Here is a 14,902-nt window from a genome sequence, read left to right as displayed (position 1 = left end):
TCTCTAGCCACTTGCACATAACTTCATTGTAGCTACCTGTGCTGTAATTATTTATTTACATGTTGTGTGTCTCACTAAACTGCTGCCAGGGGAAAAACTATATCTGATTACATCTTCATATTCCCTAACAGGTGCCTGGCACACAATAAATACTTAAGAAATAAATAGCATAGCATTCTGCCACTCACTACGAATACTCCTGCCTCAGGGCTTTTAGGTTTTCTGTTCCCTGTGCCTGGGATGTGCTTCCTCCAGATATTTCCTCTCATTGTGTCTCTGCTCAAATGTTACCACCTCAGAGAAGCCTTCCCAGGACAAACTATCTAAAACAACATCCCCAATCACTCTCCCTTACCCTGCTTTAATGTTTTCTTTCACAGCACTTATCATTATCTGACATATTTTTCTTTGTTTGTTGACCATCTCCCACTATAATGCAAACTCCAGAGCTCTGGGACTTTTCTCATTCATTACTGTATCTAAAGCAATGCCTGGTATAGTAGGTACTCAATAAATGTTTATTGAATGAATAAATGGCATGGAGATAAGTGATAGAGGGATTTTGGAATGTAGTGATGGGGAGAAGGAATTGAAAATACTGTAAAATAGGGAAATGCATAAATAGAAGGTACAGGTCCCTAAGGCCAGACTTGGCCATATCAAGAATGGGAATGAAGACAGAAGCCAGACTCAGCAAGGGAGGGAGGGAGTAGGATGAGGGCCAGGTGGAACTCTGGAGCAGGGTCCTCAGGGAGCAGAGCTCTCCTGGGAAAGCCCCAGTTCAGGTAGAGGAAATGGGATGGGCAGGAGGCTGAGGAGTTTACTCAGATCTAAAGACGAAATCCACCCTGAGCCCAGGCCTCTTTTGGCCAGATGGTTCCGGAGGAGCCTCAGCATCTGTTCCTCTGTAAATTATCCAGTGCTCCCTCCTGCCTGTCTTCTCTGGTGACAGTGGGAACAATTGTCCAGGAATTCCATCTGCTCCCCTGTTCTTCTCCCCTCCACAGCTCATCAACATTTTAGCGTGGAGAGGTGTCCCATTTCCCTGGGCCGAGGGTTGGGAGCCCAGTTTGTCCCTTGGTGGAGCTGGCCTCAAGCACTCACTCCTCTAACAGCACAACAAATACAACCTCAGCAAAGATCCCCAGGCCCTTGGAAGGAGGGGTCAGTCATCTTTATTTCTCATCCTGTCCACGTTTTTCAATCCCATTCAACTGTTTATTATTATTAATTTAATAAAATTATACTAAATGAATCAATTATATTGGTTCTTGCAGAGCTTTATCAAATAAGGGTTCCCGGTCATTGTACGTTTCCGCATGGTTCCCTTTAAATTGTCCATACAATACTTTCAAAATGTGACATTCATTGTGATATAATACCACAAACTCAGATTTTTCTGAGATGACTTTTACTCTTTGCTAAAGGAATCTGACTGAAAGAAGAAAGAGAAAAGAAAGATCGTCTCTCTACTTTTCCCTAAATTGTTTTGGGATCCAGAGGAGGAGGGTGGCCCATGAACTGTCAGGTTAACAAACTTAGGGTATTTAAATCTGAAAAACGATTTAAGTTTATATTTTATAAACAGGGAAAGTGTCAGTAAACATAAATATACCTTTGAAAAGAAAGGGAGTCACAGTCCGCCAGAGTTTTTAACTTTTAGGATATGTAAGATAAAGTTCTTTTTACTATGAGGAGGCTGGCTGACCTCATCACTCCTTTCTCTGTGGACGTACAAATGCACACATGCGTGTGTACCTATACATTCATTAGGCCACAATTACATACTTGTTCGCTCTCACTGTAAAAGAACTATGAGGAAGGTGGTAAAGATTAAAGATCTCTTCTAGGCTTTCAGGGTTTTACGAAGTAGCTGCAATTTGTGGTAGAGTCAAGCTCACTACCTTTTGATGACAGTTTTCATGTCTGTGCCTTGGTGTCCACAGGGCTACAGGGGCTGTAGGGCCCACCTGTGTAAGCATGGGCAAGTATTTCCCAGGTCACAATCCACCCAGGTCCGAGACAGTTCTTTCTCCTGATTTCACTCATGTAGATCCTGTCTCCCCGTTGGAATGAATGTTTGTGTGGTGTCCACGCTAAGCAGAAAAGAGCCTCGGAATGGAAGTTGGTCTTGGGATACATTCTGTATCGCCCCTATGTTCATAGCAGCATTATTTACAATAGCCAAGACATGGAAACAACCTAAATGTCCATCAACAGATGAATGGATAAAGAAGCTATGGCATATATATATATATATATATATATATATATATATATATTACTCAGCCATAAAAAGGAATGAAATAATGCCATTTGCAGCAACATGGATGGACCTAGAGATTATCATACTAAGTGAAGTAAGTCAGAAAGAGAAAGACAAATACCATATATCACTTATATATGGAACCTAAAATATGACACAAAGGAACATATCTACGAAACAGAAACATACTCACAAACATAGAGAACAGACTTGTGGTTGCCAAGGGGTAGGGGGGTTAGGGGAGGGAAGGATTGGGAATTTGGGATTAGCAGATGCAAACTATTATATATAGGATGGATAAACAACAAGGTCATATTGTATAGCACAGGGTACTATATTCAATATCCTGTGATTAACCATGATGGAAAAGAATATGAAGAAGAACATACATATATGTATAACCGAATCACTGTGCTGTGCAGCAGAAATTAACACAACATTGTAAATCAACTCTACTTCAATAAAAATTTTAAAAAGGAAGAAGTCGGTCTTAGAATAAGACAGCAATTTGAGCTGCAGGTATTGGAGGAAACTGCTGGGAAAAGAGCTGAAACCATCCTGGGTTCAGCCCCATAGTCCTTTGAACTCTTCATCATGTTAGCTTGAAGGGCCTTAAACCATATTCAGCCATTTTGGTTGCAACTGACATTATCTACTAATAGTTTGAAGCCGAAAGGCTGCCTATCTTCTCATTTATGACCTAATTAGACAAGCTGAACCCTATTTACCTGGTTGTTTTGACAATGTTTTCAAAACCTCAAGAGGTGAAAACTCAGTCTGCTTCCCTAGATTTAAGTTGTACACATTTCCTAATTCTTCTGTCTATTAATAGAAGTCCATGACTGCCACACTGGTGGATAAGCTTTTATTATGTATAAATGTCTTTTTCCTAACTTGGGATGTTGAATTTGATGGGAGTCTAAGAAATGTAATTTTTTTTTAATTTATTTATTTTTAGTTATTTATATTTTTGGCTGCGTTGGGTCTTCATTGCTGTGCACAGGCTTTCTCTAGCTGCGGCAAGCAGGGGCTACTCTTTGTTGCGGTGCGTGGGCTTCTCATTGCGGCGGCTTCCCTTGTTGCCGAGCACAGGCTCTAGGCGCACGGGCTTCAGTAGTTGTGGCACACGGGCTCAGTAGTTGTGGCTCACAGGCTCTAGAGCTCAGGCTCAGTAGTTGTGGCACATGGGCTTAGTTGCTCCTTGGCATGTGGGATTTTCCCGGACCAGGGCTCAAACCCATGTCTCCTGCATTGGCAAGCAGATTCTTAACCACTGGGCCACCAGGGAAGTCCCTAAGAAATGTAATTTTAAAGACCATAAATAAATAAATAAATAAATAGGGACTTCCCTGGTGGTCCAGTGGTTAAGACTCTGCACTCCCAATGCAGGGGGCCCAGGTAAGAGCCCGCATGCTGCAACTAAGACCCGACGCAGCCAAATAAATAAATAAATAATTTTAAAAATAAATAAATCAAGACCTTGAATCTTTGCAGGATCTTGTATTCTTAAATATTCTTAAACCCACTTAACTCTTAAAAGATACTTAATAAAGGCAGGAACTCAAATAAATATTTCTACACTGATATATATGAAATAATGCTATGCACAGCAGCACTATTACAACAGCCAAAACGTGGAAGCAACCCAACTGTAAAGCACAAATAGACTAACAAAATGTGGTATAGACACACAATATAATATTTTTCAGCCAGAAAAAGGAAATTCTGACACATGCTACAGCATGGATGCACTTTGAAGACACCATGCTATGTACAATAAGCCAGTCACAAATACTCCACGATTCCACTTATATGAGGTTCCTAGAGTAATCACATTCTTAGAGACAGAAAATAGAATGGTGGTTGCCAGTTGCTGGGAAATGGGGGATGGGGAGTTAGTATTTAATGGGTATAGAGTTTCAGTTTGGGAAGATGAAAAATTCTGGAGCTGCATAGTGGTGATAGTTGTACAACAATGTGAATGTTGGCAATCAATGTTAATGCCACTGAATTGTACACTTAAAGTTGGCTACAATGGAAAATATTATATATTTTTTACCACAATAAAAGTATTTCCAGTAAAAAAAAAAAAACTTTAAAATATACATCCCATATATCTTTATATGATACTGAGTCTTGTCTTCTGGCTTCTGGTGGGCTCCCTGAGGGCAGGGCTTGTCTCCCCACTCAGACTTTGGGCAGGTGTCTCCCTTCTCAGACTTCAATTTTGAGTCCTGGGGAATCTCAGAAAGTGCAGAAGCACCAGCTTACCTCCCTCTTCTGGATGGCACTGGGGCCTGTTTGGCAGGCCCAACTTCACTCTGACCCAGTAGCATCTGGGTAGTTCTGCCATCCCCTGTCTCTTTGCCGAATCAAGAGGGCTTCCCTCCATCCCAGGTCTGTACCTGAAATTTGGCCTTGAATGTTTGCGCTGTCCCATAGACCAAGTAATTGTTCATACATGAAATGTTAAAAGAGGAGGCCCAGCTCCCAGAAGCTTCAGGTAAACCTCCTGGGATGGCTCCTTTAGCGGTTGCTGGAGAGGCTGGAGCAGGACCTGCCTGGGCTGTCTCCTCCACCACCCCCTCATGGGCACTGGTACTGCTATGCTTTACACTCATAGTTCTGGATATGGGTGAACCTCTTGCCCTTTCAGACCTGTGCACAGGAATCTGCAAACTCTCATGATTCCAAATGGATGGCATCCCCTCTTTTGACATTTGGACACTAACTGTGCAACTGCACACTTAGCACATCAGCAGGCAAAGTGTCCCCCTCTGCCACTTCTCAACTAACCCAAGGCCCACAGTCAGCATCTACCCTCATCCAGCTTCCTCCCTTTCCCTGAGCAGGTATCTCCAGATACCCCAAGTGTGGCATCCAGGGCCTGAGACTTGGCACTCCTCAGGGAGCCCCTAAGGCACATAATAAGCCTTCTCCCACCACAACACCCACAGTCAAACAAAGCCAAAAGGAGGGGCACAATAGTTGGTTTAGATTTCAGGCCTTGAGCAGCTGCCTCCAACTCCTGCTATGAGGGAGAGGTGGGGGTGGAGGACAGGAAACAACCAGAGGGGGAGGGCATTTGTGTCAGGGCCCTGTGCTGGCAGAAAGGCCCAGCGAAGGGTGGGACGACATGGATACACCTGACTCCCTCCCTGCACCAATTCAGTGCCCACCTGCAGCCCCTACTTGTTGGACTTGCCAGAACTGGCTTGGAGGGGCAGTGGCAGGACAAAACAAGCAGGCAGATGATTGTCCCTTACCTGGTGAGGACAAGGGCCAGGCCTGCATGCCCCTGGATCTCCGTGAGGTCCAGGCCCCACAGGTGCATCTGGTCCCCTGTTTACTTGGAGTGTGTGGGTAGTGAATGGGTGTGCCTGCCCTACTAGACTGTAAGCTGCTTGAGGTCAAGGCCCAGTACCTGTTTTCATTCGTATTAATTCTTGCACTCATTTGACTAATGCTTACTGAGCATCTGTGGTCCCTTCCCAGCTCCTGACCATATGCCAGGCTCTGATGGGGAGAAAGAGAAATATCTGTGGGCGGGTCAATGAATATGCAAATGAATGAGGAGCTCCTCTTGCTCCCCATTCTCTTGTCTCTGCACCCTTATTTGGTATTGGTAATACACAAAACTTCTGGTTTGAAAGGAGATTAGGGAGAGAGGAGGGGAACCTGGGAACCCGCCCCCAAGGTGATGGGTGGGGAGGCCAAGAAAGATGAATCCACATGGCTGGGGGCCCTGGAGGAAGGGTTGATTGGCAGGTACTCAGAAAGGAAATGCTCAGGGAAGTGGAGAATCCAGAGGGTTGGGAATCTAGGGTATTCTAGAGCAGTAGTTACTGGTAGGGTCTGGGATCAAAGCCAGAAATGAGTCTCAGATGTCTACTGGCACCCCTCCAAAAGAGGCCACTATACAGGCGGTTTAGGAGGATCCCAAAGTCATCAGGCTTCTAGCCCAACCTGTTCCCAAAGTCCTCCAAAGAGTAGCCACTAAGTTGTATTGTGAAGCAGAAATTAAAGACAAGAATTGATTAGCGCCAGACAGCCCATACCAGTCACTTTTCCCAAGGATAAGAGCAGGGTCTCTGATGGACTTCCCTGGTGATCCAGTGGTTAGGACTCCGTGCTTCCACTGCAGGGGGCGAGGGTGTGATCCCTGATCAGGGAACTAAGATTCCACATGCCGAAAGGCGCGGCCAAAAAAAAAAAAAGAGCAGGGTGTCTGAAACAGACTGCCTGGGTTGGTATCCTGCAGTTAACTAGCTGCAAAACATGGGCAAATGACTGAAGTGCTCTGTGCCTCAGTTTCCCCATCTGTAAAATGGGGTTAAGCATAGTACCTACCTCACAGAGTTGTGATGTTCAGATGAGTTCATGCACGTAAAGTGCTTAGAACAGTGCCTGGTACATAGGGTGTTCCTCTCTTTTATCAGCGAGGACCTTGAGGCTCAGAGAAGTTAGTTATCTCCTGAAGGTCACTCAGCTGCAGATGATGGAGCCAGGATTTGAAGCAGCTTCTGGTACTCTTGCCTTGACATCATATGGCCTGAAGAGTAATAGGAGCAATCTCAGGCTGCTGAGCCAGGGAGGGAGGTGACAAGGATGGTGAGGCGGAGCGTTTAACCTCAAGGCATGCTGCAGAACAGGTGCATGGGAGGAAGGAGCAGTTCTGGAGCTGAGAGACCAGGTAGGAAATGCTTGTCCTGAGTCTGGTGTGGTGAGGAAGGTGGACAAGGACTGAGACAGTGAGACCGAATGGACCCAGGGTCCCAGGAGAAAGACGACTGGACAACGTTTGGTGAGCAGCCTGAACAAGGGAATAGAGGAGAGAGAGGAGGTGAGGATGGCTTTAAGGTTTGAAGCCTCAGTTACCCAGAGAATAGAAAGGTCTCTGCCAGAAGTAGGTGATTGTTTCAGGGGATTCTTGGAAATCCAAGCAGTGAGACAAGCCCTCTTTCCTGGGTGACTGTTAAATAGCTGGGGGGTGTGTGTGTTAGAAAGTTTTGCAGAGACTGAAGCCTGGACTCAGTGGTGTCCTTTACGTCAATGTGCTTCCACCCCTAGTAGTGGATTCTCAAAGATACTGGAACGGGGGACTTAAGTGGTGGCACAGTGGTTGAGACTCCATGCTCCCAATGCAGGGGGCGTGGGTTTGATCCCTGGTCAGGGAACTAGATCCCACATGCATGTCACAACTAAAGAGCTGGCGAGCTGCAACTAAGAAGCCCACGAGCCGCAACTAAGGAGCCCGCCTGCCACAACTAAGGAGGCTGCCTGCTGCAACTAAGACCCATTGCAACCAAATAAATAAATAAATTTTTTAAAAAAAAGATAGTGGAACAGAAACAGATGTTGAGAGACGAGCCCCAGCACAGCCCAGAACAGCCCAGTTCAACTTCCCATCGTTGTCTCATCACTAACCCCTTCTTCTACTCCAGGGCAGGAAACTGTCTTTACCAGGGACCACCCCCTCCCCAAAGCTTCAGCAACCACTCATCCCAGCCTCCACTCTCCCACCTCCTATACACATATCTTAGCTTGTACACACACTGTCTCTTCCTGACCTCACAGCGACCCTGTTAGAGAGGAAGGCTGGTACTATTCTCCCCATTTTACAAACGATGAAACTGAGGCCCAAAAAGGTTATGAGACTTTCTCAGAGGTCACACAGCCAATGCCAATCAGTGGCCAGATTCCAAATCCTGTTCATTTTACTTCACGACACCACACCTCCACTTCAAGACATCTCAAGCAGATTAGGGCCAGAGGTGCCCATCTCCTTTCCCCAGCAGATCCACAGACATTCCTTGGTGTTGGGGGGCATTAGTTTTCTCTCTGGGAATAATGGTGTGGTGGGATAATGACTGGGTATTAAGGAGGCAGCACAAAAAGGACAATGAGGGATGTGGCATCATTATGGATAAGCACCAACCATTAGGGCTGGAACCATCCTTAGAGACCACTGAGTTAATGTCCACTGTTTACAAGGGAAACTTAGGGCCAGAAAGAAGGGACTTGCCCACTGAATGCTTCTGACATTTTGTTACTCCCTTTGTTCCAGGTATCTATCACCGAATATAACAAATCACCTCAAAACTTAGTGGCTTAAGACAACAATCATTGTATTATCTCTCAGATTCCTGTGGGTGATTCAGGAAGGGCTCAGCTGGGCGGTTCTGACTTTGTCTCTCATTCAACTGTCAGTGGCTGGAGCTGAAACAGCAGGAGCTGGAGCAGCTGGACTCTCCAGGCCTCTCTGTTTCGCCATGTGTCTCAGGTCCTCTCCATGTGGCCTCTCCACTGGGGCTAGTTTGGGTTCCTCACAGCATGGTGACCTCAGGGCAATCAGACTGATTACACGGAAACTCAGGTCTCCAAAGGCAAGTGTCCCAAGAGAATCAGGTGAAACCTGAATCATATTTTGTGATCTAACCTCAGAAGTCACATAGCATCACTTCCACCATAGTTACAAGCCTGTCTAAAGGCAAGGGGAGGGAACATAGACCCTATCTCTCAATGGGAGGAATGTCAGAGTCACATAAGAAGAGCACGTGGGGTGGGAGATCTCATGGCAGCCGCTTTTGGAGACCACAATCTGCTATACCCTTTCACAGTTGCCTAGATCCATAGCTTGGCACAGGGCAAAGGCCAGCCGGGGTCAAAGCCCTGGCTTCATCACTCACTAGCTCTGTGACCTTGGGGAAGTCACCTAACTCCTTGTATCTCCTCCTTCCTCATCCACGAAACCAGAATAATAGTAATGCCTGTCAAAAAAAAAGTAGTAATGCCTGTCTTGCAGGGTTGGGGTAAGGATTAAATGGAAGGGCCTGGCCCATAGAAAATTTATCTTTTTTTCTTCTTCCAAGTTATGAGAAAGCAGTGAACACACCATCAACCTAAATCTTGCACCCTGACCATGAAACAAACCCAAGTCTCAATAAAGACAGAAAAACAAATTCAGTGCTACACAGTACAAGATGTGATATGATAAATCAAGAGCTGGGTTATAGCAGTAAAGAAAAATAAAGTCCTTCCCCTCACGGAGTTTATAATCTAGTAGAGTGAGCCAGTCTATATATCAATATGCTAATACCTATACATGTCAGGTGGAAAAAAGTGTTCTGGGGAAAAATAAAGTAGGGTAATGGAAATATGCCAGGGGTGGGAATGGGGTTATTATATAGGATAAACAGGGAGGGCCTCTTTACCAAAATGAAATTTGAACAGAAGACTGAATGAAATGGGGAGAGTGAACTGTGAAAATATCTGAGTAAGAGCATTTCAGGAAGAGGGAACAGCTAGTGCAAAGTTCCTGAGGCAGGAACATGCTTGATGTGTTCGAGGATCAACACAGAGGCCAATTTAGCTGGAGCAGAGCAAGGCATGGGGAGTGTAGGGAACAAGGTCAGATGGGATCCACTGGAAGGTTTTGGGCAGAGATGTGACTTAATATGACCTCTATCTCTTAAATAAACTTTTTATTTTGAATAATTTTCCTTTTTTAAAAAATATTTACTTATTTATTTAGGCTCTGCCAGGTCTTAGTTGCGGCACGCCGGATCTTCGTTGAGGCGTGCGGGCTCTTTTAGTTGTGACATGCATGTGGGATCTAGTTCCCAGACCAGGGATCGAACCTGGGCCTCCTGCATTGGGAGCGCCGAGTCTTACCCACTGGACCACCAGGGAAGTCCCTGAATAACTTTCAATTTACAGGAAGTTTGTAAAGATAGTAAAGAGAGTTCCCATATACCATTCACCCAGTTTGCCCCAATGTTAACATTATACATTACCGTGGTACATTTGTCAAAACTATGAAGCCAGTATTGGTACCTTGTGTAAACTAAACTCCAGATTTTATGCAGACTTCACCAGTTTTTCCACTAATCATTTTTTTTTCTGTTTCAGGATTCAATTTAGAATATCACATGGCATTTAGCTGGCTTCCACTTTATCAGGATCACCCCAGCTGCTACATGATAATAGAAGATCCATTAGGAAGCTGTTGCAGTAGTCCAGGAAGGAGATAGTGGGGCTTGGACCCAAGTGTTAGAGGTCAGATTGTGGAAAGCGGACAAATCCTCGGTTGGAGGCAGAGTCAACAGGATTTGCAGGACGTGGGATGTGAGAGAAAAAGGAGAGTTAAGTATGATGCCAAGGATTTTAGCCTAAAACACTTGGCCATTCACTGATATGGGTGAGACTGACATAGGAAGACTATTTGGGGCTGGAAGTCAGGAGTTTGCATTTGAACATGCTAGGTCTCAGTTGCTTATTGGACAGTGATTAAGTGGAGACGTCAAGCAGGCGGTTGGATACACGAGGCTGGATTTCAAGGATACATCTTAGCTGGAAATATAAACTTGGGAGTCATTAGCTTATAGCTAGTATTTAAAGTCATTAGGCTGGATGAGATCACGAGGGAGTGGGTGAAGGTAGAAAAGAGAAGAGGGGAATTTCCCTGGTGGCGCAGTGGTTAAGAGTCCGTGCTCCCAATGCAGGGGGCCCGGGTTTGATCCCTGGTCAGGGAACTAGATCCCACATGCATGCTGCAACTAAGAGTTCACATGCCACAACTAAGGAGCCGGCAAGCTGCAACTAAGGAGCCTGCAAGCATCAACTAAGGAGCCTGCCTGCCACAGCTAGGACCCAGTGCAACCAAATAAGTAAATAAATGAAAAGAGAAGATGTCTGAGGATTGAGCCCTGGGGCTGTGGAAGAAATTGGAAGGATGAGGAGGAAGCAAAGGAGACTGAGGAGGGGCGGCCATTGTGGTAGGTAGAGAAGCTCCTGAGATTGCGCCTAGAAGTCCAGGGAACCACTGTGTCCAGTGTAGCTTACAGAGCCACCAAGATGAAGACTGAGAAGCAACTGTTGGATTTGGCAATGGTGAGGGCACTGGTGACCTTGACAAAAGTAAATCTCGTGGAGTGGTGGGGCAAGAGTGGGTTCAACAGAAAATGAGAGGAGACGAGGCGAAGACAGCAGGTATAGACAAATGTTTCTGAAGAGTTTTCAATAAAGAGAAGCAGAAAAATGTAGCTGGAAGAGAATATGGGATTGAGGGAGGTTATTTTAAGATGGGAGACAAGATGATGAAAATGATCTCATAGAGAGCAAACTGATGATGCAGAGAGGATGTGGAGAACTGCTGGGGCCCCACAGTAACACAGGTGAGAAGGGATGGGAACTAGTGCCCAGGAGGAGGGAGGGCTTCACCTGTGTAAGAACACTGGCAACGCATCAATGGTAACAGATGCGAGTATATGGAGACAGATGCAGGTAGGCGGAGGAAGCACGTGGAAAGTCTCTTCAGACTGCTTCTATTTTCTTCATGAAGTTGGAAACGAGACCACCAGCAGAGGGAGGAGGAACAGGAGGGGCTGGAGGTTTGGAGGAGAGAGGAGAAAGTAAAAATAGCCATCGAGGAGGCTGAGAGAGTGCACAGAACTGGGGAAAGGCAGGAGCATGGATGGTCAACACAAAGGGTGTTTGAGGGTATGAATTTAAGGGAGACCAGTCAGCCTAGATATGTGTTATTTCCAACCACGTTCAGCTGCTTGGGTGCAGGCTGGAGAAGTCACTGCGGTGGGGTTTTCCCAGATGAATATGATGGGAGAGAGGTGCCAGGGAGTTGCTATATGCAAGGAGCTGATTATAATGATAGATCATTGAATCAAAGCTGGGTAAGGAGGGAAGGGTGGATGTGATGGTGGTAGGTGTTGCTGAAAAGGGGGTAGGATCAATGGATGAGAGACAGGGCTGACATACCCCTGGAGGCATAGTGCCGAAGGCCCACAATAGTTTTAGGGGCCCACAAAATATTTTAATTTTAATTTAGTTTAAAATCAGAAGAAAAAAGTGAATATAATAAAAATGAATATATAATAATGGATCCAGCCTGGATTATATTCATCCTGATACCAAGGCAATCATAAAATATAACTTTTAATATTCTCTCATAGAGGAAGGGGCCCATGAAGGCGAAGTGTCTAGGGCCCACAAAAGTCATAATGTGACCCTTATGAGTGATCCCAGTAGATCCAAGTTCAATATTTGTTGAATTCATTTATAATGGCAAAAAAGTAAACATACCTAAGTATCCAGAATTGTTTGAGTCCAGGTACGACGGGCTGAAAAGATAAGAGTTGGTAATAGGAAAGTGTGATACTCAAAACTGAGATTATGGACTGTGTGAAGCAATTGGTAGTAACAAGGTTTGGGTGGGAACATCCTTCTCATTGGTGGAGAAGAAACCAAGGAGATGGGAAGCTGGTTTTATTGGTTATCTACTGCCATATTAACAACATCCCAAAACATAGTGGCTTAAAACACTCACCATTTATCTGTTTACCAACCATTTATCTGCTCATCCACCATTTATCTGGTAATATGGCAGGGCTCTGCTGAGCAGTTCTTCTCTTGGTCTTGCCAGGGCTCTCTCATGAGGCTGCAGTCAGCTGGAAGCTTGACTGGGGCTGGGTAACAGGACCTCATATGTGGTGGATGTTGCCCAGGGCATCTCAGTTCTCCTTCATGTGGCTTCTCATTTTCCAGCAGGCCAGACTGGACTTCTTTACATGATGTTGGAAGTTTTCTAAGAGGGCAAAGGGGAAGCTGCAAGAGCTCTTGAAGCCCAGACTCTGGGGACTCACACAGTGTCATTTCTGCCACATTCTGTTAGTCAAAACAAGTCCTAGGACTAGCCCAGATGCAAGGGGTTGAGAAACAGATTCCACCTCTTGTTGCGAGGAGCAGCAAAATCACTGCAAAGTGTCATGTGGGGGCTTCCCTGGTGGCGCAGTGGTTGAGAGTCTGCCTGCCAATGCAGTGGACACGGGTTCGAGCCCTGGTCCGGGAGGATCCCATATGCCGCGGAGCAACTAAGCCCGTGAGCCGCAGTTACTGAGCCTGCGCGTCTGGAGCCTGTGGTCCGCAACGAGAGAGGCCACGATAGTGAGAGGCCCGCGCACCGCGATGAAGAGTGGCCCCCACTTGCCGCAACTGGAGAAAGCCCTCGCACAGAAACGAAGACCCAACACAGCCATAAATAATAAATAAACTTAAAAAACAAAAAGCATAAGTATAAAAAAATAAAAAATAAAAAAAAACAAGAAAGAAAAAGCTTTAAAAAAAAAAAAAAAAGTGTCATGTGGGACAAGAGGAATTGGAGTGGCCATCTTTGCAAACAAACTATCGCACATGTTGGAAAAATTGTCTATGTGGTACCAAATCAAGCATCACCAAGAATTTGACAGAAGTGGGAGTGAAGAGAGTGACAAGCCAGGTGCTAAAATCTTCAAAGCATGAGGGAGTAGTAAGTGATACAATCTGATGCTATCAACTTCTAAAGCTTCAAGTATCTTTATTGTTTCATCAGTGAATGTGAGTGAATTTCATTAATGAAAAGGAACTCTTTATTTTTCACAACTTTGACTCAGTCACTCATCAATTCAGACTCTATCTTAAGGAAGGAACCTAAAACATGGGGGAAAAATCTATATGCATGAAAATTTTTTTTTAATAAATTTATTTTATTTATTTATGGCTGGTTGGGTCTTCATTGCTGTGCACAGGCTTTCTCTAGTTGTGGTGAGTGGGGGCTACTCTTCACTGCAGTGCGTGGGCTTCTCATTGCGGTGGCTTCTCTTGCTGTGGAGCACAGGCTCTAGGCACACGGGCTTCAGTAGTTGTGGCACACAGGCTCAGTAGTTGTGGCGCACGGGCTTAGTTGCTCCACGGCATGTGGGGTCTTCCCGGACCAGGGCTCGAACCCATGTCCCCTGCATTGGCAGGCGGATTCTTAACCACTGCGCCACCAGGGAAGTCCTGCATGAAAATTTGTAGCACTTTTCTTTATCTGGGAGCTGTAGCCCTAGTGCCTAGGATGATGTCTGGCATGGAGTAGTAACACATAGGTGCTCAGTAAATATTTGTTGAATGAATTTGTAATGGCAAAAAGTAAATACAACCTACGTATCCAATAATGAGGGCTAGGTTAAATTTGGGTGTATCTATTTCATGGACTATCATGCAACCATAACAAAAATTATGATTTTAAGGACTATCAATATATGATGAGGAGTGGGAAAAAAAAGCAGGATATAGCATTACAGGTTCTATGTAAAAACAGCTGGATAGGAAAAGGAGTCAAACAACAGCAGTGGTTTTATGAAGCAAATAGAATCATGAGTGATTTTTAACTTTTAACTTTTTTTTTTTTTTGCCACACCACGAGGCTTGTGGGATCTTAGTTCCCCAACCAGGGATTGAACCCGGGCCACCGCAGTGAAAGTGCTGAGTCCTAACCACTGGACCACCAGGGAATTCCCCAAATTTTTAGTTTATTCTAAAAGATCTTTAATGTTATTGAATTTCTTTTATAGTAAGAAAAAGTTGAACATGTTCATTTTGGAAAGATGAGAAATGTTGAAAAGCATCAATAAGAAAAAATAACCTATAACTCCATCATCCAGGAAAAAAAAAATCACTGCCAACAATGAGACATTCTGTTTTGTTTCTTGCTTTTTTCCCTCCACCTAACGTATTCTTAGCTTTAAAAAATATATATCTTTAGACTTCCAAGAGGTGAATTTTAATAGTCACATAGGGTTAGTATACCATAATCTATTT

Source organism: Balaenoptera borealis, assembly GCF_965194805.1.
Source record: "Balaenoptera borealis genome assembly, chromosome: 12".
Taxonomy (NCBI): Eukaryota; Metazoa; Chordata; class Mammalia; order Artiodactyla; family Balaenopteridae; genus Balaenoptera; species Balaenoptera borealis.
The sequence above is the reverse complement of the archived record's forward strand: the minus strand, read 5'-3'. Positions refer to the sequence as shown.